The sequence below is a fragment of the Zea mays genome, unplaced genomic scaffold (assembly GCF_902167145.1).
Source record: "Zea mays cultivar B73 unplaced genomic scaffold, Zm-B73-REFERENCE-NAM-5.0 scaffold_67, whole genome shotgun sequence".
NCBI classification, from domain to species: domain Eukaryota; kingdom Viridiplantae; phylum Streptophyta; class Magnoliopsida; order Poales; family Poaceae; genus Zea; species Zea mays.
In genome coordinates this window covers 77,501-104,376 of record NW_023367333.1, presented here as the reverse complement: position 1 = coordinate 104,376, position 26,876 = coordinate 77,501, and the positions used below count along the sequence as shown (strand labels likewise).

The 26,876-nt window shown below is 43.1% G+C and overlaps 1 pseudogene; it reads left to right on the top strand.

Moving 5' to 3' along the window:
• Window positions 1-6,890: 6,890 nt before the first annotated feature.
• Window positions 6,891-8,742, top strand: LOC118475810 (cytochrome c oxidase subunit 3-like; annotated as a pseudogene).
• The last annotated feature ends 18,134 nt before the right edge of the window (window positions 8,743-26,876 follow it).

Here is a 26,876-nt window from a genome sequence, read left to right as displayed (position 1 = left end):
AGCTCCAGTTTCCAGTTCCTGTTGGGCAAGGGGGGATAGTACAATCTACGGGACAAGCCCGGTTTATTTAGACCTATTTCTCTGAACTGAACCGACAGAAATTTGATACTGCTTGCTACCGCCTAACAAGAACATATAACTTTTCCGATGGAAACTAGACCAACGCTTGGATCAAGAGAAGTGCCAGCTGGGTCTCAGGTATCCAGCGCCGGTTGTTAGGGAGATTAGTCGGCAGGCTTATCAGATTGTGTGTGCAATCTATCCTTTCCTAAAGCTTCCCTCTACCCCTGAAACTCGAATCCCTCTTTGGCATAGGAATAGGAGCTGGTCAGTAGTAAGCATTTCTGGTTCCTTGTCTCTTTTGTGTGAGTGTTAGTCTATTTCCATTTTCCCATCCATTCACCCGAAGGGAACAGAACCGCTTTTCATTCACCACTGCTTTCCTACCAACAAGAGAAGAGAAGATATTCTCTGGCACTATCGCATCACGCGTTGCTGAAGATGAAGAGCAGACAAGAGATATTTTCTTCACTACCGAACCGATTCGCAGTTGACTTCCTTCGGCCCTTGATCTCGTTCCAAGAGATTTGATTCCTGTAAGGGTGCCGGTACCTTATTCCCGGCAGGCGGAAGGATCCCTTTTGAGTGCCAGTGCTGCTCACTATGGGCCAAAACCAGCCTTTTTCTTTCGTCAGCAAACACCATCTGAGTTCATGGTAGGTGATATCGAAACGCTTCCCTATCAAATAGGTAAGGAACTAGGGACCAGAGTAAGGGATCTATTGATCAAGGTCATGTCACCTCACCGTTGACAATCTGTGTCCAAACCGGATGGAATAGAGGACATATCCAGAACAGGAAGGATCTCCTATTACTAGGGACTAGGGAAAAAGAGAAAGAGAAAGACAGTCTATTTGCTTGGATGCCGGTTATAGGACTAGTAAAGTCAAGGATGGAAACTATAACGTATCCATTTCTGATTGTGGTTGGATCCCTGGGTGGTGCTGGTAAAAGAATACTCATATCGCTCTAAGACATACCATGTTTATAGCTATCTTAGGCGCTAGTCTAGTATAGTAAATGCGGCGGTAATGATGATTTCTACTCAGCTCTGGCAAGAGTTTCTATTCGAAGGGAATAGGTCTAGAGTAACTAGAATACCAGGCCAACTCTTTGAACAGAACGGAAAGAGAGTCCACTTCTGCATGGATCCTTCATTTCCGGAACAAGGAAGCTGGGCGTAGACCCGTTACTTCTTACTTTACTACGGTGGAGGGGAGTGCCATGATTCCAATGCGTATTGACTAGGTCGTAAGAGAACTACTTGAGCTCTAATACTTTGATCCTCCTATAGGACTCGAAACCAGTCTACGCCCTTGCCTGTAGGAAACTAGACTCGCTAGTAAAGAGGAGGCGGATGCTTCGCTTTAGGCTTGGCTTGAGCTTCCGTTTATTGGAAAAGTGCCGTAGCTCTAGTTGGGAAACATTTCCATTCCTGTCTTCAACTGAACCCTGGCCAGTTCCCTGAGCAGATCCATTAGCATAGCAACAAAGGGTTGTTTTCTATCACGACAGATTCGCCTATTCCTCGCATCACAACAAGACAGACGTATCTCTTGCCAGGTCCTTTCTGGATCTCATTCCAGGCCAGTTGGGAAGAGGATTCGCCAGACCTTGGTTTGGTTTTATGTAAAATTGGAATCGTGGCCATAATCAGGTATGGCACATTATGAAGTAACTGGAATGGGAATGGGGTCTTACTTCGAATTGGACACGGACGCACTATTGGATTTCCTTTTCTGAAGGCTAGGGCTATATCCATTAGTATCAAATGCCTTAATTGCTTTATTTTCTTTCTTTGGTTTAGGCGTTCCATTGCCTCAATCTTCACCATTGGTACAAGATCCCCTCAAGAACTGCTCTTTTCAGAACGTTCAATCTGAGTAGAGGCTGAGCCACACATCATCTCACCCATTGGGGACTTTTACTTCCTCTTCAGGCCTTGTAGTGATTTATGTGAAAAAGTGGAAATTCAATTTCCATTAGCCACCACTACTATCATGGGTACAGTCTGTGTAATCTTGCATTGTTCCTAGCTATGCTTTGTATCTTCGAATACACTTGACTAGAGCTTGCTTGTGGATCGAATATTTCAAAGAACGAATACTTCCGCATATGCCGACGGCGAAAGCAATCTCCTAGTGTCTAGTGTTCGTGGTCTCGACCTATTTTCCATTGGTAGAAGCCTGCCGTTTCTATCAAAGCTTTTCCAACAAAGAAGAAGCCCCATATTGCAGCTGAAAGAACTTACCCACCCCGGCAACCTAATGATACACGTACGTAGGTTATGCCTCTAATAGTATTTCCAACCACCAGGTCCGCTTGAGATTAATAAGATTTGGGCAGATGGGGGGGCTTTAAAAGCTTAGAAGCTGATCCCATCCCACACTTAGAATGAATAGTGCACTCTCCTCTCGTGGCTGTTGCCGATCGCTTGATTGAGAAGCAGCCCTCGACTCGGTCTACAACTCTAAGATCTCAGGATTGGCACTCTTGAGGGCGGACACCGGCCTAAACTCCTTCTGTTGAACCCCTGGAGAGGAGGGACCTCAGGAACATAAACATAAAACAGTGGCTTTCGGAAGCAAAGGTTGACCTCTTCGCGGCATTACTCTTTGGCACTATACTCGTATCCGTGTCCTGGTAGAAGATAGATCTCAGTCATGGCTAGAGGAATGTGATCCGTTGTGGAAAGGGCAATATATTTTTGATTTCAAGCACAGGCGCAAGTATGCCACTTAGGGGGAGTAAGCACAGCTCGTCGTAGGATAGCAATCCACATAAAAGAGAGAAGTAGTTTAAGTTGATGCCAGTGTGGGTAAACGAACTCTTATAGCCGGATCTGGAGATGGCGACTAGCGCATAAGCCTGCTGACTAAACGAGCTGTTCTGGACTGGATACGAGGACTGACTCCCCAGAGACCGGGGATCACTGAACCCTATTATTCCAAGCATGGGCTTTAGCGGAGAAAGGTGCTGCTCTAATGGCGAACCAAACAGCTTCAAAGCTCCGAGGGAAGAAAGATTTGACCCCCATTGAAACCTGTCTTTGAAAGGTGATACGAGCACAGAAATGTAGATAGCCCTCTAGTCCGGATGGATGGCAGTCTCTATCTAGTACGAGATTCCACTGGTTCACATCATTCACTAATCGAAAAACTTACGTTCAGATTACGTTCTGCATGAATGCTTGCTCAAACCTCTAAGTGCTCGTACCTGGCCCAGACCTAACAAGTGCCACAGTTCTTAAGTATAGCGGATCTCATATCGGGCAGTCAGCATTTCTCTAGTCTGGTTCAGAAGCCGCACCGTTGGCCAATACCTCTAGCAAAGATCGAGTGAGTTCGTTCTCACCTTTTTGATGGGAACTCCTTGCTTGAGTTCCGTCGACACCCAAAAAGTATTGAATAGCGCTGACAACTCCTTCCTATATTCCTCTCTGGCAAGTCCACGGCATCAATCAATACGAGTGAGAAGTGAAAACCTCGCTCACAAGCACGGGTGTCGAACTCTAGTCTAGATCAGTGCCAGTGCGGCACTACGAGTCAAGGTGCCGGATGATTGATCGAGGGAAGAAACCCCGTATTTTTGCCCTACCTCTGGAAACCGAATCCAGTTTTCGAAAAGAAAGAAAGTTTGGCCGTGATTTTTGCTTAGGAAGTGAGTAGACGTATAATGTACCGGCATCTTCCACTGCTACGTATCCTCAACCCAGAGGGAGGTCTAATTATTCCTCCCTCTGGGATCAAATAAATGTCTTCCAACCCCCACATGGAATAGGGCTCTGAGGACGCACCACAGAGCACGTAGCAGCGACTTTGAAGGTTTCGAGTCCGATACCATACCCTAAAAAGAATAAGAAGAGCCTTTCTGCTTCAATCGGCAGGGCTTCAGGAGTGGACTTGAGACGAAAACCTCGGTCAAATGCGCCATAGTTGAGATAGAATGGCATTTACCCGTGTTCAAGAAAATGGAAGTTTATTTAGAGGGTTGTCGCTTTGATCGATAGTGCTAGGCTGCTTAAGACTAAGACCGGCGTATTTCATAAGATTTCCTAAAGTTGGTTTATAGGGTCTGGGCCTAAAGAAGCATGGATGCCTGGAATTGCTATTTCCAATCTCAAGTCATATTTGCATTGCGCTGAAGATTTGCGTAGGAAAGGTGGCCAGTCTCCTCCGACTCAAAAGCCCAAAGGAACTTATTTTCCATGCCCGGTATCAGAGAACCTTCTCTGCCTTTTCCATGCCCGGTATCGAGAACCCTCTCTCCCTACGACCTTCTTTCAGGGATGCGTCTTCCTTGAATTGAATTGAACGGCACTTCGGAACTTGTGAAATACTTTCTTATCGCCAGGGCTCAGTTTATTCGAGTATTTGTGTTGGTCCGCACTCCTATCTCCTATCTACAGCTACCGCTATCAATTCCTATTCCCAGTTTGTTTCCTCTATCCCTTCCTAAAGTGGCAGAAGCATTCGAGTAAGAGATCGGCATCACACTAGTGAAAGTCAAGTAACGGAAAAGCATCTCCTAAATAAAAAGAAATCAATTAGACTAGTTTTCGAAACGATGCTCCCACAAAAGGCAAGCTTGTCCAATACGGGTTACCTTGGCCAAAGATAGGAAAATAGATGCATCTTTTCGGAAAGGAGATACGAACCTTCTCCTCTTGTACAACAAACAGGCCTCCCCAAAAGGCAGAAGCATCTCCGCTTGGTTATAGGCTGCCTTCAAGGAAATACGTGATACCCGTTCCCTTGGCTAGACTAGAGGCCGCTAAAGATCCATTTGATGGGTTGCCTCTGAGGAGCTGTGCCGTCCGTTGACACCTTCCTCAAGTGTCTGAATCAAGTAATGGGTTTGTTTTTTCTCGTACCTGCATGGTTTCCTACTTATTGGCTTGAAGCCGACCCATAGCTTTGTTGTGGTGAGGATGACTCTATTCCTCTATTTCTGATTTCGATTTGATTCACGACTGATCCACAGTTCGATGTCTTTAGCCAGGGCAGATCTCCCAATCCGGAACGGAAGTCCGTATTCACTTGTGAGAATATGATCTTCCACACTGGCATCCACAGCTACTACTCGTCCTTACTACTCCTCGGAAATTGCAATTCATTCACATCTGCTACCAATACCAAGAAATACCAATACGGACTTCTTGTTCCAATCGAAACGAGCAAACCTGGGGAAGATAGCAAGATTAGCAGAACGGGAACCCCCCACGGGGAAGGGCTCTGAGACGCACCACAGAGCCCGTAGCAGCGACTTTGAAGGTTTATCGCCCATCGGCCCAGAAATCCATAGAAAGACGATTGAGATTAGTGAATGGCATCGATCTGAAGTTCATAGAATCTCTAGCGTCTCTTTGTTCGTAACAAATGAGTAACTTAACTACTAATGTGGACGAATAGTGCCAGGCGTAGTGTATCACTGGAATTCGATCAGTCTGTTGGAAAGGGATCACTCTCTGATTCTGCTTCAAGTCCTGTGCGTGCCTGTTTCGAAGAATGCTATTCGCTCTAGTGGAAAAAGTAGCGATTTATGGCCATGATCCCGACCCGAACCCTCAAATGATGACGAACGGCTGACTTCACGTAGAACCCGTTTATGCAATCTGGATTCCACATCTGCTACAAGAAAATCGTCTTGAAAGATTGCAAATCAAGCATTCGTCCTTAGCGCAGTTCCTGAAAGATATCGTGCCACAGAAAGATCTCGTTCCCGTAGATTCCGTTCGTTCCAGCAATCGTGCCGGAACTCACTGATCCATTCAAAGGATTTCTTTACCACTGCTCCCGATGGCCACAGACCGATATCTTCTTCTCACGCCTAGCAAAGATCGAGTTCTGTTCTCACTTCACTTAATGAGCCTATTTATCTGTTTTTATACCATAGATTAGATTCTCAGGGAGAAGTGGCGCACTTTCTCGAGCTATCTAAGCATCCAGGGAAGTGATTCCACAAGCTAGAGAGATTCTCCTCTTTTCTTTTTCAGAGTTGAGCTGGCGGATCAATGTTTGTCAAATCATTCTCTGTTGAGTTGAGTCCTCGCCGAAGGTGCCGTGCCGTATAGTACTTCCCCAGGTGCGCTATAGTACTTCTCCGGTTATAGGTGATAGGTGCATGGCTTCCGCTCATAAAGAATGAGTGAGACCGGCGCTCAATCAATCAGCCACCAGTAGAGGATAAAGGAAAAAGGGGTTCATCAATGAGAGGCGCATGAGATTCTGTATTGGCCAACTCTTTCTAACTATCACTAGCCGGATACTCCGATTCTCTGTGGACGATTTCCTTCTCTCTCGTTCAATGCCCTTTGGTCTCGAGGATCACCATTTGGTGGGGGTTGGGGTCACACCCGAAGTCGTATTGGAGAATTGAGCGGAACTACTTCCATGTGCACTCTTTTCTCGGGTCAGGAAGCCCTGTTTTTGAAGTGAAGCAGGAAGGACCTCTTCGTCATCATTATTGGGGTATGGGCCCTAAATCATTGGAAAAAGACGGTTTTCTTTAGGGAATTGACACGATATCGCCTCCTTCTGTACTAATCAATCAAGGGAATGGATGAGTTCACTTAAGAAGCAGGCCTGGCCAACAGAGAAGTCAGCTCAGGTTTCATCTCATCTAAGCAGCAGCCAAGCGATGATTCTGGAATCGTGCCATGCTTGACAGTTGGACTTCTCGCCATACATAGAAATGAACTGCTGATGAGCTAGCTATCCCCGATATGATCTGGTACTAGACTTCACACATGTTGCCATCGTATATCGGAGAATCAACGCGGAAAGAAAAAAAGATGATTTTCGATACTAGGATGACTACTCCGAGGCCTGTTTTAACTAAAGAATTTACAGGTGGCCCGGTCGGTAAACTATTCCCGAGAGAGGAGAAGCAGAAACATCAATCTGTATTTTCGTATCATATTCCAGCAGCTCCAATGCCTTAGAGCGGGATCTTATCTTCCTAGAAAGAAATGAGTGTTGCACACGGATAGCCAGCTACTCCTTATGAATGGGATGCATGCATATTTCAATTCATGAACTGAAGCTCGTAGAAATCCTTCCTATCCGCCTAGTTACCTATCCGGGCTTGTTTCGTAGAAATCCTACCTTGCTTTTGTTTTGAGAAAGACTATTTTTGAGTTTCTTCGGTGCAAAAGTAGGCAAGTCCGTTTCATATAGCTGCAAAAGTTAGCAAGTCCTTTTTCCCTAAGGAAACTCGATTTCCAATGAAAAAAGTGCGGATCACTGGGTCAAAAGTAGTGTTTTTCTAGTTTACCTCATAAATGCATGTTTTGAGAGCAATATTTTTCGGTCAAGTCCTAATCACTTAGCTGTAAAAGTAGGCTTTTTCATCTCCCGAAACCTCCCCAAAACTCCACACCAAGCCTTTAGATACGCAAATATGAGCTTGCCTTGGCTTATTGCCCTTATCGGATGGAAGTTACAGATGAGAAATGACGTATCTTACGTATCGAATCTCAAGTAACGGATGAGAATTGACGTATTCAAAGTGGAAAGAACGAATATCGATTCTCGTGGATGAACGGAGGAAATGGGAACTTGGTCTTTGCACTCTTCTTTCGGGGGGTTATCCCATGACATGATAAAGACCAATCCAAAACTTCTTCGTTTCGTTGGTAGAACCAACGCCGACTCTTCTCTAAAATAATAGAGAGATCTTTTGATAGTATCACTTCTATCAATGCAATGAAAGAACTATCCCTTCCTATTTGTTTGTCCTAATGAGACAAAGAAGAGCCTCCTTCTTTACCACTTTAGGGGATGGGGGTGAAGGGGGGTTTACATACAACCGGGGCAAAGTGGTTTATGATTGAATCTCAGAGGCATTCTTATCATTTGGTAGATCCAAGTCCATGGCCTATTTCGGGTTCACTCGGAGCTTTGGCAACCACCGTAGGAGGTGTGATGTACATGCACTCATTTCAAGGGGGTGCAACACTTCTCAGTTTGGGCCTAATATTTCTCCTTTATACCATGTTCGTATGGTGGCGGGATGTTCTACGTGAATCCACGTTGGAAGGGCATCATACAAAAGCTGTACAATTAGGACCTCGATATGGTTCTATTCTCTTCATAGTCTCGGAGGTTATGTTCCTTTTTGCTTTTTTTTGGGCTTCTTCTCATTCTTCTTTGGCACCTACGGTAGAGATCGGAGGTATTTTGGCCCCCAAAAGGGATTGGGGTTTTAGATCCTTGGGAAATCCCTCTTCTTAATACCCCTATTCTCCCTTCATCCGGAGCTGCCGTAACTTGGGCTCATCATGCTATACTCGCGGGGAAGGAAAAAACGAGCAGTTTACGCTTTAGTAGCAACCGTTTTTACTGGCTCTAGTATCCACTGGCTTTCAAGGAATGGAATATTACCAAGCACCCTCCACTATTTCGGATAGTATTTATGGTTCTACCTTTTTCTTAGCAACTGGCTTTCATGGTTTTCATGTGATTATAGGTACTCTTTTCTTGATCGTATGTGGTATTCGCCAATATCTTGGTCATCTGACCAAGAAGCATCACGTTGGCTTTGAAGCAGCTGCATGGTACTGGCATTTTGTAGACGTGGTTCGGTTATTCCCATTGTCTCTATTTATTGGTGGGGAGGTATATGAAAGAAGGGAACGAATAAGTGGATTGAGGAATAAAAGCTCGAAGACAAAGAGAACTTTAAGAGAATGGAATCCTATTTAATATTAGCAATTCACATATAATCTTAAATAACGATCATCCTCCTCTGTGTGCAAAACGAAGCTGCCGTAGGTAGTTGTATTATTATGGAATTGTGTTTTGATTCCTAGTTTATAAACGTTGTAAGGTAACGTTTCTCGTTGGTAGTAGTTGTTGTTGGTTATAAACGTTAGTTGTTGTGAAGCATATGAGAATATGCCTGGTTTTGGGTAATATCTTAAGAGGTGCAACGTTCTCCGGTGGGTGTTGGTACGAGTGTGGTTTTTCACAGGTCCGGAGACAAGAAAAGAGCCGAATTAGTGTAGGAATGGAGATTTCTACTTTCCGTAGTTGGGTTCGAACCTGAAGATGGTTTTGTGGTGTCTGCTTCGTCTCTAGATTATGCTTCGTCTCCAGAATCCCTACCCTAAAGAGTGAAATTGCGTAGCTTAAGGTAGGTGTTTCCCCAATCCGCGCAAAATAAACGTAAGGGCTGTCTATTGGTAATAGAATTGAAAGGGTAGAAGGTATCAACCCCTCGGCATTGTTTGGAGAAGTTTAAGTGGGAGTAAGCATTGCCCCCTTACTTGTTCGTTGTCTATCTGTTCTACTAACCTAACCTGATGTCTACCTGTAGAAATCTATACTCGTTTGAACTACTCGATTGCTATTTTTTTGTCTTTCCTTTACTAATACTAACTACTAATAACGTGCGTGGAATAACGAGTTTTATTTTTTGGTCTGCTGATTGAAAGAGGAGTGTTAAAGCAATTCGCTTACGAAATCACAGTCCAAAGCAAAGCAACTACTTACTGGTTTAGCTCGTGTTTTCCTTTTTGAAGTAGTTTGGCAGACGCATCGATTGTTCGTGGCTGGTCACACGGCTCCGGTGCATCGGGCCACTCTCAATTGTGTGGTTCCGAAAAAACTAGGGCTCTTCTCGTATGAGCAGGCTTATCAACCACTCAGAATAGGGAGCTTCCAGCGGGGAAAGTCCAGCTTTGGGACGTTGCCCCTCCCTCGGATGAAAATAGATCTCGTGGAGACGGGCTTGACAAAAGTCAGTTAGCAAGCGGGTGTTCCATAAAAAAAAATAAACTAGGATTCTCGGATGATTCAAGCTTTTTCAAGAGTGAGTAAGTCTCCCTACTCATCGGAAAATTAACACTCTGAGGCGCTTATTCCTATTCCCACTTGAAAATCTACAGCCCAGTGCTCCGCCGTAACTTTAGTTAGGTCAAGCCTGCTTTCCGCACACTCTGTCATGTCCTCACTTCAACCCCCATTCTTTAGGCACCGTAATTTCGCTGCTTCTTTCTTCTTCCAACCAGACAAAACGTATGGATCGCTTCCTGCTTCCTTTCTTTGGAGAGAATGGGCTACGGCACCTACAAGAGCATATGCTCGGGCATCCATCCAATTATGGAATATTCAGGCCAGCAGTAACGAATGAAGACAATGTCAAATGTCAGTGGTCATCATCCCTATAAGAAATATGGGGAAAGCTTTGTACGCAATCCAAGCAAGTCAAGCAGGGACACTGAATCGGTAAAGAAACCAGCCTAAAGAGTATGTATTCCACACTGGTACAGGAACATAGATCAGATCGTAAGGGATAGAGGGATGCAATAATAAAGAAAGATCTTGATTTTATCTTTCCTTCCTTCCTGCTTAGGAAAGTTCGAGTTGCCGGGCCTCAGAGCCAATTCCTTAAGGAAAATCTGGTTTCTTACTTTATTTGTGTGGGGACCCATATTTCAATATGTTCAATTAACCTCACACCGGACTTTGTCACTTTGAAGCTCTAAGGTATCTCGTACAAATACGCAGGAGTCAGGACTCAATCTAACTACTCTTTCAACTATCCCTACTCTTACTTAAACTGTCCCCCTAAGAAGTCATCAAATGGTAACACGATGCCGGGTGTGGCAGGGATCGAAAAAAAAAGCATTAGCTCATTCGCAGAGAGAGAATGAGAGAAGGTGGATAATGGTTAGGGATGTAAGTACTAGAGTTTGGTAGGTTTGAATTGTGTGGCCAGGGGTATTGGTTACGATTCAGTGGTCTTCAGGCGAGTTGACAAAACTACCCCTATGCGAAAAGAATGAAGCTGATGTGGTTGTTCCAATTTATGAATTGACTTGCTCTTCTCTCGATTGAACCATTGCAACCAAGGATTGAAAAAAACTTCTATTTACTCGAGTTTCCATGTGATAGATTTTTCCTACGGAAACGTTTCCTTTTTTGTTAGAAACCCAGCTCTTTCCTTTCCCTTCCTGACCATGAAACAGGCTAGCGCCTTTTATGAACTCTTATCCAAAATCTCTCATCAATCAAAGTCTGTTCCTTCTACTGCACCTCAAGCACCTCCGGTTCAGGGTCTTTATGATTGTGACCAATTTCCTGGCCCGTTGGAAGGCCAAAGCAGCCCAAGTGATTGATCTCTCCCCAGAAAAGGAACAAGTTCGGATAATGATGAATAACATGAGTAGGCAATACCATGACTATTTCTATTTCCAAGCGATGACCACGCTCTTTGATTGAAGCAGCCACTCGTATTGAAGATGCTATCTACAATGGGATGGGACTCATGGATCACAGGTCAAAGAGGCAGATCCAAAAGGAAAGAAGATAGCCCTGGGGGGAACAAGCAAGAACAGTGAAGTGAATATCTTGTCTGACGGAAAACCAAAGACACTCAGGACTTTCACCTCCGTTCGGCATAACTCTCAGCCGCGCCTTGGAAAATAAGCTTAAGAAGCATGCTGTACTTCCTCCTGCCAATATAAACATGATCGAGCCAACATTGTCGAGTTGGTAGTCTCTGACTCCCTCCTTATTACGCCAGCCGGAGAAAAGGGAGAAACCGATGGTAGAGACATGACTGGAATCCAGGAGACTGACGAGATTGAGCCCCCCTATCGTAAGAATAGAACGCGAAGCCAGGTTGATTGATGCCGATGTAGTGCATATTCTCGTAGGAGATGATAGTTTCATCACGAGCGAGAATCTCCCACCATCTGCTAGATCTTGTTCTTGGTTCTGTTGGCTACTCTCTGGTGGGGCCCACCCTATGTTGTCCCAGTGTGTAAACTTGCCTATGATGGGGTATTGATGCAATAATACATGAGGGCCGATGTAATTGCATCATACTCAAGAGGATGAGGAGGTCATCTAAACCCTAATACCTAAGTAGGATAAGACAATCTCTTTTATCCCTAAGCAATTTTATTGATAGAATATAGCCTGGTAAGCACTAACCTTGTCTAGCAAGCTGAATAACCTATCCCTAATAAGCTAGCCCTAGTGAGTTCTTGAAAGTAAGGCAGTAGTCTCTAAGGACGAGCTTTGACCAGTAGTGAAAGTGAAAAGCGAATAAGAATTGATTTCTTAACTTATCTTTTTTCAAGTAAGAGTCTACTCTACTCTACATAGTAGGCTAGAACTAGGGCTCTACGGCTGGCGTCCACTTGCAAAGGACCAATTCGACTCTGAGTTGTCGTAAAGAAAATCCTTTGGCACTTTCATGCGTGATGGGTTGAAGCCACTCCATATAAAAGCGTTGTCAAGTAGGCAAGGTGTGGAAAGTAAGCTGCTTCTTCTATCAAAGAGATAAATAGGGCATTCCTTCCATGCCTATTCTTCAATGGAAGGTGCTCCATCCTCCTTAGATGTCACCAGCCCTGCCTGGGCGAGGGAGGGAAGAGATGGCTAGTAGGGATTTAAGAGCAGTAAGGCGAGCTATCGTTGTAAAGAAGAAAGTGTCTTTCAAAACTTTTTCTTCCAAAAGAAAAGTACTACTTTCGTTTTGGTGATTGAATGAGGAAATAGGGAAATGAACTCTTTAGTTTAATGAGCGTGCTCGAACCGACTAAATAGAAAAACCATGTTTACGAAAATAGTAATTTTATCTGGCTCTTTTTCCTGTACTAACTCGAATAAGCGGTGGATCACTATGCTTTGGCCGTTTTTTTTTCAACAAAAGCAGTGCGAATCTATGAGTGAAAGCTCGAAGAAAGGGCACAGGGTCTCTAGTCTGGAAAGCGAATCAGCCCTTATGGGGATGCACGCTACGGAATAAATCCCGTTTGCCTTTCTGAAGATATATTTCTTACTTCTAGAGTGAAAAGTTTTTCACTACTTTATCTTTATCTTTATCACATGTTGTAATGTATTGTAAAGCATCTTGGAAAGCCCTTGATATGCTTTCTTCCTACTTGCCCGCATCAGAGCAAGCAGAGGTGGAAACAGCAAAGTCAAAGGTCAGATATAGCCTTCCCGCGCGGGATCGCCCTAACTAGTCATAATGGTATGCTGGGTATCGATGTCTTACTTAAGCTGGTGGAACGTAGTGAAGGAGAGCTTCCTTTCTCTCTCTCTATGAAGCTATAGATCATCTATCGGAGAAATAGGTCTTGCTGCCTCCTTTCCTTCTCCAGCTTCGGTCTCGCTCACGGATCTCAAGAGACTAAGAATCACGAATGTGCTTAGGTCCCTCCTCACACTCTTCGTAGTACCTCCAGTCTCCTCCACTAATCATTCTCTTCAGCAGTATCAGGTGCCAAGGAATCCTTGTATTCGGTAAAAAAGCTATGCTAAGAATCAGCATATCCCTTGCGCAAGCAAGAGCGATTTATTAAATAAATCAAGGATTCTTGTTAAATATAAGAAATCAAAGTATTACACGCCAATATCCCTTTTAATCTATAATCAGGGGATTCATTCTTACTATAAGTGTTATGAGATCAAGTAGGCATGAGATAGAGGTTTTGGTTGTAGCAGAAGCACCCTTCTTGGTTCTCCGTGCTAGAGTATCACTACGTTTGGCTTCATTTGTCAACCTTCTAATCCCTTGTCCTATAAGGGAAGGGATTATACCATGTGGCCTGCTATTCTATCTTAAGGGGAAACCACTCACTCTCTTGACTATCCTCCGTAAGGAGATTTGTATGAATGAAGCATCAACCAATGTTAATAGCCAGTTGTTGGATCAGAATAAACCTACCCCAGTTCAGTCTTCTTTCCTCGTTCGGAATAGAGATCCAATACCTGCTTTCATAGAGCGGCAATAGCGAAGTACTCTTAAGATAAGAAGCATCTCGATGCGATGCCAAAACTCCTCTACATGCGCGCGGTATGAAGATCGAAGTAGCTCCTAGTCTAATGGAAGCCCGAGATCTTGATCCTAACCTACTCGTCTATGGTCCGGTAGACTTGTTGGCCACTTTGTGAGGTGCTACCTTTGATGCCAAGGATTATCGACGATCTGCTCATACTCATGGTATAGCTGCTGATGCTAAGTCTATCTATGTAGTGGATGTAAAGAAGCAAGTCGCACAACACTTCTCTAGTCTATCTAATGCTGGTGCAGCTTATGGATCGGCAGAGCACTATGCGACAAAAGTTCGGGCGAATCCGTGACACTAATGAAGTCATGGATAACCTGAACGTACAAATCTGCACCAGCGCGTAATTCCGAAATACATATCCTGATGCTGGTGATACATACGATCTCTCTGATGGCCCGAGGTGAGGGTTGTATATAGTTAGCCCTATATGTATCCTCTCAGGTATCTCCCTCCCCATACCTATACAGACATAGACTACCTAGAGTTAGAGTATTTGGGTATTGCTATCCCTACGCAATGTGTTGACTCGGTTTCCTTCCTGTGGTCATTGCTCTGGTAATCAAACATTAACATGACACTCTCTATCGTACTCTTTCTTCTCGGTATCCTAGGATTCGTCCTCAACCGAAAGTAGATAGATCATCCTCATGCTGATCTCAATTGAAATCATGCTGCTAGCTGTGACAGTACTAGTGATTGTAAGCTCATTCTCATTCGATGATATCGTAGGACAAACATCTAGTATCTACATCATCGCTATTGCAGGTGCAGAATAAGCTATAGGTATAGGTATTCTTGTAGCATATTACCGTCTACAAGGAGAAATTTAACTAAGCTAACATGTATCGTCCTTCGGGCCCTAGGGTCTATTCTGACTCTCCCTATGCTAGGTGCAATGGGTGCAGGACTCCTTGGACGTAAGGTAAGAAAAACTGGTGCACATATTATTACTTGTGTAGCTATGTGTACAACAGCTCTCCTATCTTACGTAGCATTCTATGAAGTGGGTCTATCAGGATCACCTGTATCAATTCGACTTGGTAGCTGAATCGATTCAGAATGGCACAGTTGACTGAGGATTCCTATTCGATAGCCTAACCGCTCATCGAAGACCTCGCTGTAGTAACTGTATAAGCACTAGTACACATCTTCTCGTTAAGCTATATGATATGGCAGGAGATACACACAACCAACGATTCTTCTCAGACCTCTCTATGTTAACATTCTTTATGCTTGTGCTCGTAGCTGGGGACAACTACCTAATTATGTTCCTAGGTTGAGAAGGTATCGGGGTAAGCTCATACCTACTAATCAACTTATGATATACACGACTCCAAGCTAACAAGTCTGCTATTAAGGGCGGCCCTTACTGTGAACCTAGTAGGTGACACATTCCTTAGCGTAGGATTCTTTGCTATGCTATTCCTATTCGGTAACCTAGACTATGCAACAGTATTAAGTATCGTATACTAATGAATATGCACTGACAATCACTGGACTACTATTCCTATTGGAACCATCCATTGCGATGTCTGCCTGATCGAACTCGCCCTCGGAGGAAAAACTCTCCTCTTTCCACTCAAGTATGTTGCACCGTATCTGGTGTGGTATCCTCTCTTTTGATATTTATGCTTACGAAAGCCCATATTGTAAATAAAGAGCACTTCTTCCTATCCTTATCCTTATCCTTATCCTTAGTAGCTTGATTGCTGTTACACCTGTACTGCGGATCTTTACTATACTATGGCATTGGTCAATTGAAATCGTAAGAGGTTGAGAAGATCCTTTTCTCATCTGATGCTTTGTTGTTTGCTCCGAGACTCATAAGAGGTGAAAGAACACAATGTTACTACCGGATTTCAAGTGAGTGTACCGGTCTTGTCACTACAGATGGTAGTTGCCGAACCCATTGTTGAACACGCAGCCTTCTTACCGAGAAAAAAACAAAATGCTAGTTCTAACGAACAGCGTTTGTCCCATCGACGAAGGCTAATGAGACTTGCCTTTCTTTGCCCTTGATTCTACTATAGATATAGATATAGATATAGATATAGATATAGATATAGATACGGTGCTGCAAATTCGCAAGCTGATCCTAATCCTAAGTATAAGTCAAAGTATAAGTCAAAGTAAAATCTTTGTCTCAAACCATCCCAGCAAGAGGATGCGCCTAGCGCTAGTTGCTCAATCCCTTGCTTGTTTGTTTCATAAAAAGGAATGGTTCTTTTATGCAATTATGAACGGGCAGGCCTCTTGTGGATTCCTCCAACTCCATGAATGAAGGGGGGGAGTATGAGGAAGGCCGATTTTCTTTCTATATGAAGATGAAAAAAGGATCAGGGTCAAACATTTCTGACTTTTGTTGAGTATGACTGAATGAGGAAGAGCTCCTTATGTGGTATCACTTTACCACCATCTGAAATGCGCGAAACTCCGATTGGTGGAAGCCAGTCCATGAAGATTCTCCCTTCTCTTACGTGAAATTCCCCTCTTTCGGTAAGCATCCAGTATCTCAGCAAATGAACATTTCTCTAAGCTTATCCTGTAGCTTATACGTCGTTTGAAAGCTGCTCCAAGGATCCAACGAATAGCTAAGGTTTGTTGACGATCCCTGGCTACAATCCCAGGAACATCATAAATAGTACCTGCGACTCCTACTTTGACCACTTCGCATATTGGCTTTATATTATCTACGGCGTCAACCATAAGTTTGATTACATCGCGTTCAGTTCGAGCTAGGCGGTGAAAAGTTTTATAAACAATAGCACGAACTCTCGTTCTTTTACCATCGATCATGCGAAAGTTTACCAATTTCTTGATCAATTCTTTTTGCTCACCATCAAAGTCCCCCATATAGCTGAGAATTTCCGAGCAATTGGAAGCCGCTTTCGATGACGAGGCCGATAAATTGATATTACGCGATCGTTACTGTCCATCTTTTTCAGCTCTGCTCCCAAAAGAGAAAGGAGACTTAAAGATCAATATGTGGGCGTAGGTTTTTCCAACGAAACGAAAAAAAGAACATTCGAACAAATAGACTTGATTCCATGACAAAACAAAATGCTAGTTCTAACGAACAGCGTTTGTCCCATCGACTTTACTTTGGCCAATGATACTACTACTACTATATACTATATACTATATACTATATACTATATACTATATACTATATACTATATACTATACGCGTTTTCTGAGGAGCAACATGAGACTTGATTTTCCGTTGGTTTTTCTATTTTCTAACGAAAGTATTAATTAATATGCAGGATAATATAAATGGTTGGTTTTGTTCAATACTTAGGTATAGGTAGGGCTGACTACGCCACCTCAGCAGCTGGGACTGGAATTGCTTACAATGCATCTGGCCACTGACTGAATTCGAAGTAGGGCCAGTGTATAAAGACCGGCTTATCTCTCTTAAGACTTAGTCCACTTTCTACTAGAATCAGATTTTCTAGTTTGCAAGCAGGTGTGCCAGCTGTAACAAAAACTTACGGCTTAGGTGGATTTCTTTAGTCAGTCTATAACTCAGGCTTTTCTTTATAGGACTCCCACACAAGTAAGTAGCTAGCTAGCTGGTATTGCCAAAGCCAAAAACACTGCTGCATTCGAAAAGGCGAACCGCGCGGACCCGACTTCTTCCTTTTATGCTGAAACTAGCCGCCGGGGGAAAAGAGCCCGGAAGGGTAAAAAAAACAACTAGAAGCCATTGGGCTATTACTGCTACAGCGAGATATTGCCTGAAAGAGTTATCCCAAAAGAAGGTTCTTCTGAAACGAGTGCTCAAGCCAACAAGCAAACGTATACTTGATTTTCTTCTTTTCTTGCAGCATTCCTAAACTCAAAGCTCTATATTCTATTCTTACGCTTCCAATATTCTCTTCCAAAAGCAATAGGTTGTCGACAGAAGTCAATGAAGCAACGTTTGAAAGAAACAACACTTCTTTCTCAATTTCCACTTTAGATAGGAGAGTCTGGTCCTTATATGAAACTGGTATGCCAAGTGGAATTCTGAGTACGGTTGTATAGGACTGCTTTCAAGATAGCGAGCAAGACCTACTCTCCTGGAATGGGGCTAGTCAAAAGAAGACACCTTGATAAGGATTTGCTAACCTCTGACTCCCTTTCACTTCATATTGGAATATATGAAACTCTCAAAGATGTGCTTTCACTTTGATGACAAGATTCTCATCACGTACTTACTCTTACATAGCTCAATCAATCTGCTAGAAAGCTCTGCTCAGAATGAATTTATGGGGTATTAGCCACAGCAAGTATAAAATAAGTTTCTTTGGAAAGCAAGAACGAAGTAGGCGAGGAAAGGCATACATAGGTCAGAAAAGTATGCATGGTCGTCACGGCACGGGTAAGGATTCTCATTCCAGCATTCTTGGGTCTAGTTTTGTTTGGACTTGGGCTTAGATGTAGTGGGTTCTTGGGCCACAGCTTTACCTATCAAAACCTTCGAAGGAGCATTAGTCTTTGACACATCAATCAACCCGGCGTAGGAGCATGGGATTTGGACACATCAGCACCAAACCAGTTGTTGAAGTGGAGTATGAGCTTCTATCCAATCGAAAGAAGAAGCAAAGGCTTTTCGGTAAAGTATCCGTTTTTTAGTGGTCCTTGCATTCACTCCTCCAAGGAGGTGGTAATTCATCCATAGTACGTACGCCTATCTATGGAAAAGTTCTTTTGTTGCTTCAGCTGTCAACGCATTCTCAGCCCCTGCATAATGTTTTTATTAATAAGCTCTCTATCGGCCGAAAAGGTCTTCTTTAGACCAGCGGATGGATAAGGCTTAGTTTTGTGCTTTTCACCTTCCACCGGCTTCGAGGCAAAGATATCCGGGGCCCTATTCTTATATTCACGTTAATGAATGGATGGGTAGCACGGAAAAGTAAGTGCTAACAAGATGAAAGGATTGTCCAATACACATACATACCAGTTAGAAGAGGGAAGGGTGGCCTCAGCTGTCGGAGCCAAGCATCGGATGTACTTCCTCGATGAAAAGGCACTGGATAGCGATAGACGTACGATTTCAATCAATTCTCTAGGGGCCCTGGAGAATTGATTGAAACAAGTCAAGTATTGGCGTAGTCATATACATATATCGTCCTTGGCTCGTAGGCGTAATTCGTATTCGTATTTGTTATTAATTTCTTTACTACGTCGTAGGAATATCTCTAAATAGGAATCGTATGTACATGTTTCGTATTGTGATAAAGCACCTATGCCGCTAGAAATAGTAGCGCCTTAAAGAAGGCGTTATTTACAAGATGGAATAGTGCTACGTCATAAGCAGAAAGACCACAAGCCATAAATGGGTTACCTAGCCACATAATTACAGACAGGGACCCAACTCTTAGGCCAGTCCGAAGGGCATTGATGGAACAAACAAAGGTAGAAGATCTTGATTCTCTGCAATTCGGCTTCAACCCGATGGAGCTCTCTTCAAAACATATCTTTCGGCGTCAGTCTTTCCTGCCTTACCTTAACCCCGCTTTCACGTGGCGATTCGGTATGAGGTTTCTCTGATCTGTTTACGGTATTCTTGAAGCTTTCTTTCTTGGTCACCGGACAGAGTGAGAACTGCTCTGCTTGCTTTCTTTCCCTAGCACACACTTAGTAGATAGTAGGCACAACTCCGCTAAGAGCTCATCGAACTTTACTTGTAGAGTGAGACCTGTGCTCGATATGGTTCATTTCAGTGCTCTTTCTCTCGGTATGGTTCACCACATGCCTGTGATCTCTCTCAAGCTAGGTATCGGAGAAGTCCGTCATGGAATTGAAGTGGTAGAGTGGTAAGTGGGCGTACGGTCTATGTATTTCTTATCAGTGGCATTAGTTCCTTTTCATTCTCTAGATAGATGAACAAGCTTCTCTTTATATTATAGAATAGAAAGGATCAAAAGGGCTCTCTCATCTCCTATTTGTTTGAGCCATTCATTATAGTGGTGGTGCCGGGAAGGCAGCTTAGCACTCTAGTCCTTTTGAGTAAGGAATTGTAGCACGGGCAGGCAAGAGACAACCTAGCGAACTGAAACATCTTAGTATAGTATAGTATAGTAGAGAATTTGGCGTTGCCACATAAACATATAAGTAAGGTTGTGGACCAACTATCCGGCATAGAGGGAAAAAAAAGCAGTGTGCCTTCTACTCATCGCCCAATGGGTACTCGACCGACTTCAATTGGTTCACGATGTGGTTGAACTCGCTTATCGGCGAGGTACTTTAGGCCATTTTGAGGAGCCGACGCAGGGCAGGGCAGGAGATGAAGTTTGTTTGAACTAAAGGGCGAAAGCTATATATAAATATACCGAAATGAAAGAACTGCTGTTTTTAGCAATTGAAAGTTGGGGAAATCGCTCAGTTGGTTAGAGTGCTGGCTCTGGGAATCCACGGATCACGCCACACTCGGACAGTTCGCCCATTGCCAATATGCCAGATGATGGATTCCTTGGTTTTAGTTAGTCGCTGCTCTTTCTATGGCAGTGGTTGATCCTCTCGTCGTGGGTCGGTTTAGTCATTAGCTCGAGAGGACAGGGGAGAGATAGGAGACAATCTATGTAACCTTAGCCTACCCCAATAGTAAGTATCGGAAAAAGGACTCCTTCTCGAAAGAGATAGGCAGTCATCGCATTATCTACTTGATTATGATATTTATTTTTATCCAACGGATAATGCAAATCGCCTATAAATTAAAGTGAAAGTTCAGTACGAACTGGTAGAGCGAGAGCAGCTAGTTTAGAAGGAAAAGAAAAAGGGCGCCTACTCAGTGGTAAGTTAGGTCATTCCTTTCCGGCTATCAGAAAAGAGTATGATCGAGGGTCCCATAAGGCAAAGGGAAGGTGCTCCCCCGACCTACTACCCTCGGAGAGATTCCTACGGTTGCAATGGTGAGTTGTGAACTTTGTAGAGCTTCGTTCTAGTTCCATCATTTTTCTGCATTCTTTCTAAAGTGCTAGTTTCCTCTATTTCTAATATCAGAGTAACACGGGAATTCTCTCTGGGAATCCGCTCCCCCTGCTTGCTTGTATTGGGCATTTGGCAGAGGCAGGTTCTCCATCATTAAGAGGCTTCTCACTTTGGTATCGATATGCGTCTGAACTCCTCCACTCTTTCACTAGGGGTACACACAACTCTGGACTTGTGCAGCTAATAGATTACTTTCTCAAAACAGCCTATTTTGGAGGAAATGCCCATGGGAATACGGTTCTTGGGATACCACAGGGGAGTACCATCTCACCGGTCCTTATGAACAGCTTTCCCCACTGAATCATTAGATCACCCGCTTATGTTCCCTAGTTGTCCAGGTGTGACCTAGTTTGCTTAGTAAGTATGGAAGGACAAAAGACGAGTACAGATGACTACTATTCTCCGGCAGAAAGTCACTCATTTCCTCTTAAAGGTCCCAAAGATATGAGTAAAAAACTCTTCCAAATCAAAGATTTGCCTATTCTTCGTAGTACGAGAATACTCTTACTTCTCATTGACACAGACGAGAAAGAAGTAAGTAGAATAAAGGAAGAATGTTAGTATAGTAAAAGGAAAAGAAAAATCCATTATATATGCTATATCTCATTCACTGAGTAGTGCAATAAGCAACTATTCGTTGACACCAACTCACTTATACTTGAAGACAGGAACATAGTAAAGTCAGCTAATCCATTGACACATTCTCTATTCTAAGACAAGAAAAAAGAGTAACTGAAGAATAGTACTCTTTCTATTGTTCATTTCCTATGAATCTTTCTTCATTCACTTCATTGAAAAGATATTGTGCATTTACCTAATTTCCTGTCATAGATAGTCTAGTGAAGCTAGCTTACTAATGCCAAGAACTACTACTCACCAAAACCTATCCTTACTAATACACGGCTATATGATATTCTTATTTATTATTCTATTTCTATATTTACTCATATTCTAGTTTCGTAAAGCTATACTTTAGAGAAGGAAAGAGAGATTCTAGGACCACTTGCCCATAAGAATAAGACCGAACTTAACTACCTGTAACTGCCCCAACTGCCCATGTGTACTAACCCCCCGAAATCACTTTCCCTACTGCTACGTTGAAATGAAAATGCCCGCCTCCAATCCGCTTAGTTAGACCAGACTCTCAGACATATGATTGTTGAGTTAGCCAAGTGAGGGGTTCGTTCAGCCCGTCAATAAAGCTATTCTCGGTATAGAAATAGATAAGAAGAGCTCCAATTAGGGGCAGGCGCAATAAGGAAGGATTGACGAGACCCACCGGAACTTCAACTTTCAGTCTTCTATACGTTACCTGCCTGGAAACATGTTGGGTCGTGTCTTAACATTCCGTTCTAAGAAAGATTCCACCTCTCCTCGACTACCGAGAACCAGCCTTCTTTCTCCAGCTAGAGGAGAGAGGTTTCTTTCATGTTATATTCAAAAATTGAATACCCTCATGTCTTTACTATACTATGTGTACAAATCCGGCACTTAAAGCGGTACTCCCTCCCCAGGGAATGAATGCACGTCCAATTAGAAACTCCCCTCCCTACGTGGGACCTATCTTCCTAATGCCTTGCTTCAACTACTACTTAGAGTTCTCCAACGGACCTGTAGATATGGTATCTAGTTTGCTTTGAATAAATCAAGTTGTAAGAAAGTGATCTATCTCATAGTTCTCCATACCCAAAACCATTTATTTCACTGCAAAGACGAGTACGACAAGAAGAGAGGAGTAGTACAAAAGACCCATATCATAGAAGAGTGAGACCTCCATAAACTCTTACCTATCCCAATAGACACATGACCTAGCCTAGCCCCCACCGCCCTATTTCCTGTACCCACGTTCTTTCAATGCCAATACTGCTACTCATACATATGAGACGGCAGAAAAATGGGCGAGAAAAAACATATCTACTTTACTAGACTAGTAATACCAAGTAACGTAACGATTCTAGTTTTATTAGACTCCTTACAAGCCCTATTTTTTACAAGTCATAGAGTCATCCGCCCTGTTTTCCTCCTATGCTTCTCTATTCCTATCAATAAGCCCTTCTCCCGATATTCCTATCAAGAAGAACTCTCTCTGCCTGGCTTTGCTAGCTTCGTTCTCCTTACCATAAAGTCTATTTATTATATTATTGGATCCGACCTGTGAGAAACCAATCGGAGTTCCTACATTGGTATTACTAGTTGAGCCTATATGAGCGTACGTTGGATACGGTGCAGTTATATAAGCTAAGAAAGAGCTGCTTATAAAACCTTCTAATATACTGATCGGTGGCTAGGTCATTGGTGCTTCTGCTTTTCTTGCCTCCAACCATGCGGTACAAGCTCAGATATCTTTAGATTGAGCTAAGTGATATCGCTAGGCAACCCCAGCGAACTTCCAACCTAGATCAGTCCTAGAAGTTCGTTGCTCTGATACCGAATCACGGAAGAAGAAGAAAAAGCCATTTAAAGACCCAAATATTCAGTTATATCTTATAGCAGTCAGTGGAAAAATGATCATCGGTTCGCGGATTGTTTTCACTCTGTTCTTCGCTTGAATGGAATTCTTCTTCTGCCTAGCTTTTGGTTCTCTTTTAGGATCGTCACGTTATACGTTACTCTTTCGTGCCGTAGTTACTCACTGGGGATGAAAGCCAAGAACTAAACGATCAAGAAAGAGGCAAATGAGAAAGAAGAAGGAGCAGGGTCTCGTGTCCACTAAGAAAGCAGACAGTCCAGTCTAGCATCTCTATATCTAATTGAGTGGAATAAAAACACATTATCGAAAGAGTTCTTTCGAGAAATTATGATTCAGACGAAAGTGGTCAGTTCTGTTCTATTTGAATCTGAGCCGCGGAATCAGCATCTACCCAATCCTCAGTCGTACAATGAAGGCTTTAAACCAAATAAGTTAGAGGCAGCAGTGAAACAAGAAATTACCGAGCGAGCACCAGGCTTGGGAATATGTTGAAAGATGGAAATGCAGAGAAGAGGTAAGAGGAAATTATACAGGCTTGCCTACAATCCCTTTCCTTGTCAGAAAAGCAATTTCACCCCTAACTTAAGATGCTTACCTACCACTACTACTGGCTGGAGGCAATGGCTTTAGGATATGCCCTGACCGAGCTACGTATCTTTCCTATGGGTGGGTGAAAAATAAAAGTACTAGGAAGAAATGTGCTTTTTGTGCGTGCTTTTTTTCTAGCAAAAGTGCTGCAATAGAATTTTGAAAAAGCTTTATTTAAAAGAAAAAGTATCATTCGCAAAGCTAAACAAGTAAAGTAGAGAAAAGGGGGTCATCCCCTTGGCCAGACTGAGCATCAAGCCAGCCAAGAAGTCAAAGCTGAGAAGGAGTGACTCGCATGAGTCAACACTTACTACTCAGGTCCGGTAGAGCAATCTCAAATTATCATATAGAAAGAAACTCTCGACGGGAGGAGTAGTTTCAAATAGAAGTGAAGTAAACAGATTCAAGTTAGCCCAGTGTAGATCCTTGGAAAAGCAGTTCAAAGCAAAGGTTTTGTTATTGAAAGCACTACTTTTACATATACATATATATGAAGATGAGTTTTATCAAATCCTGTGGTGACTTCCCAAGCCAAGGTAAAAATGTGAAGTAAGGATTTCCCATATATATGAAACTAAAATGAACCCTCCTCGGCTAAGGTTGAATCAGATATAGAAGAAGCGGAAGCAGGAAGCTGAAGGATATCCGTAGCGAATGAGGAATAGGACATGCATGTGAGCTAGCGAAAAGGGAATAGCACATTCTCTAGGGTTCGTATCAAGCGCTAGCAAATGGAGAGGGTCAATCGAATCCGTATCCTCGAGCGCTGGGTCTGTCCTCTAATGAGGAGCTCCTTGCTTTTTTGATCCGTGAATCCGGATCTGTACCTTCATCTGAAAACTATTCGCCGGTTGTCCGCATTCCTCTCCTCGAGCGAAAGGTGTTCCCACGCAATCGCTATCGCTGTTCCTACGACGTAGTCAATACGCATTGGAATAATGGCATCCCCTCCACCGTAGTAAAGTAAGAAGTAACGGGTCTACGCCCAGCTTCCTTGTTCGGTTCTGGTTACGGGAACGGTTGACTTTCGAAATAAAATACCCTTCTTCCCCGTTTTGCAAATTCACCTAGAGCTAGCGAAGCGAGTCCGTTTCCAGCGATGAAGAGCTTTTTTATTTAATGAAATATTGGTCTACGCCCTCCTTTGATGCCCAGAGGAAGAAAAGCGAAGGAAAGAATACTATCTATAACTATAACTATAAGGGAAGGGAAGGGAAGGATATTGATAAAAAATAGGAAATGGAAGTAGATGAGCGTCTGTCAGGTGCTTGTTGACATTTATATTGGAAAAGAGCTTTCGGTTCTATTCCTTTTTAGTTTTAAGTAAGGCTTTTTATCGACGAATAAATAAGCTCTTTCTACTTTGCCTTAAAAGCTCGTCCTAAGGAAAGCAATTTGAACTTGCTTGAGAAGATAGCAGAAGTTCTAGTTATTACAGCTAAAGTGATAGCAACTCATGAACGAAGTGCTCGACCATAGATAGGGAACGAGCGGAAAAAAAGTAGCGAGTGGAGCCATAGAAGAAAACTTTTTTCTTTAGGTCAAGGTGATAGCAAACCATTTTTACAATGGCACATAGCTGGCTTCTATCTTCTATCCTATCTTATTATGCCGACGCCTTTCTCGGCCAAATGATAGAGGCGCTTCGGACAGGTAGAAGGACTAATTCAGTCTATTGGTGTGGCTATCGAAACTTCTTCGTCTAGTCTAGATTGGCTGTACGGGTTACAGTTCTTCTTTGTTATTGGAGTCGAGGTAGCCACCACCGGGAAAAGGAAATAGGCCTTCATTCGTTTTCTTCCTCGTAGTCGTCCCCCGGCTAAGGTATCATCAGATATAGAAGAAGTAGAGACTGGGGGGATATAGCTAAAAAGGAATATAACTCGTCCGAGGGCGTGGGCGCAGGTGCAGTGCCAGTTTCAAGAAATGCGTATCGAGATACCAGTATCGGGCTGGTATTGGCTCAGGGCCCAGCTTCACCTAAGAACAGCCCTTTTATAATATCCATAGCGTATATGACCGTAGTTACCAAGCCCTATAACGGAATTCCCAACAACGGATGCCTATACGGCTTTGTGAAATCTAGTTGTAGTAAAGTAAAGTATAGAGATTTGAAAGCAGCTGGATCCCAAGAGCACTCTTATTCCTCAGCAAAGGTTTCGCATCTTTATCCATCAATACGAGACGAGCTATGAATACGATAGAGATATTCCTTGAGAACGTTCTTTGCCTAGCTCATCTACAGGAAACAGATAGTCTTTCCCATCACTCCAATCTTTACTTACCTACCTTGGCTTAACTCATTAACTTCCACGACTGGGTTATCTATAACTCCTTATGAAGGCCTTCATTCTTCTCTTATTTCAACTCGCCTGTCCCTGTCAACTAGAAAGGTAGTAAGCAAGTACTGAACAGAAATCCATTAGCTTAACACATGCCTACGTTACAAACATTAAGGGAAGGGTAAGGTTGATTCATTTTCATTTTGTTTTTCATTCACATAGGAACTTAGCTTTGAAAGAGGATGAGCGGTAAAATGGATTATATAGCATTCCTCTCTTTTCTTGCATTTCTGGATTTCCTATCCTAGTTTAGCTCATGGTGGTTCCCCTTTGGGAAAGGGGGTTCTCCTTGATCCCAGTTTAGTAGGAATTGTTTTCAACTAAGGAGGTTGATTGAGCAGGAAGTTGGAAATGATCTGAGTGGCAGTAATCTTTTTGATCTAATCACAAAATGTCAATATCGAATTACTGAAAACAATTGAGAGGAAAGAGATAAGCACATTCTATTTGTCCATCTAATGGAAATGGTTGTCAAGAATCTATAGTGTAGTGTTCTATTCAAATCAATCTGTAGGAACCTCTGGTACTGCTATAATATAAGAAGGTACCCGGCAGGCTTGAAAGCACGAGCTGTCTTAGCTCTTTGTTCTGTCTGAGCTTGAACTAACCTGTGAATTCGAACATTGAC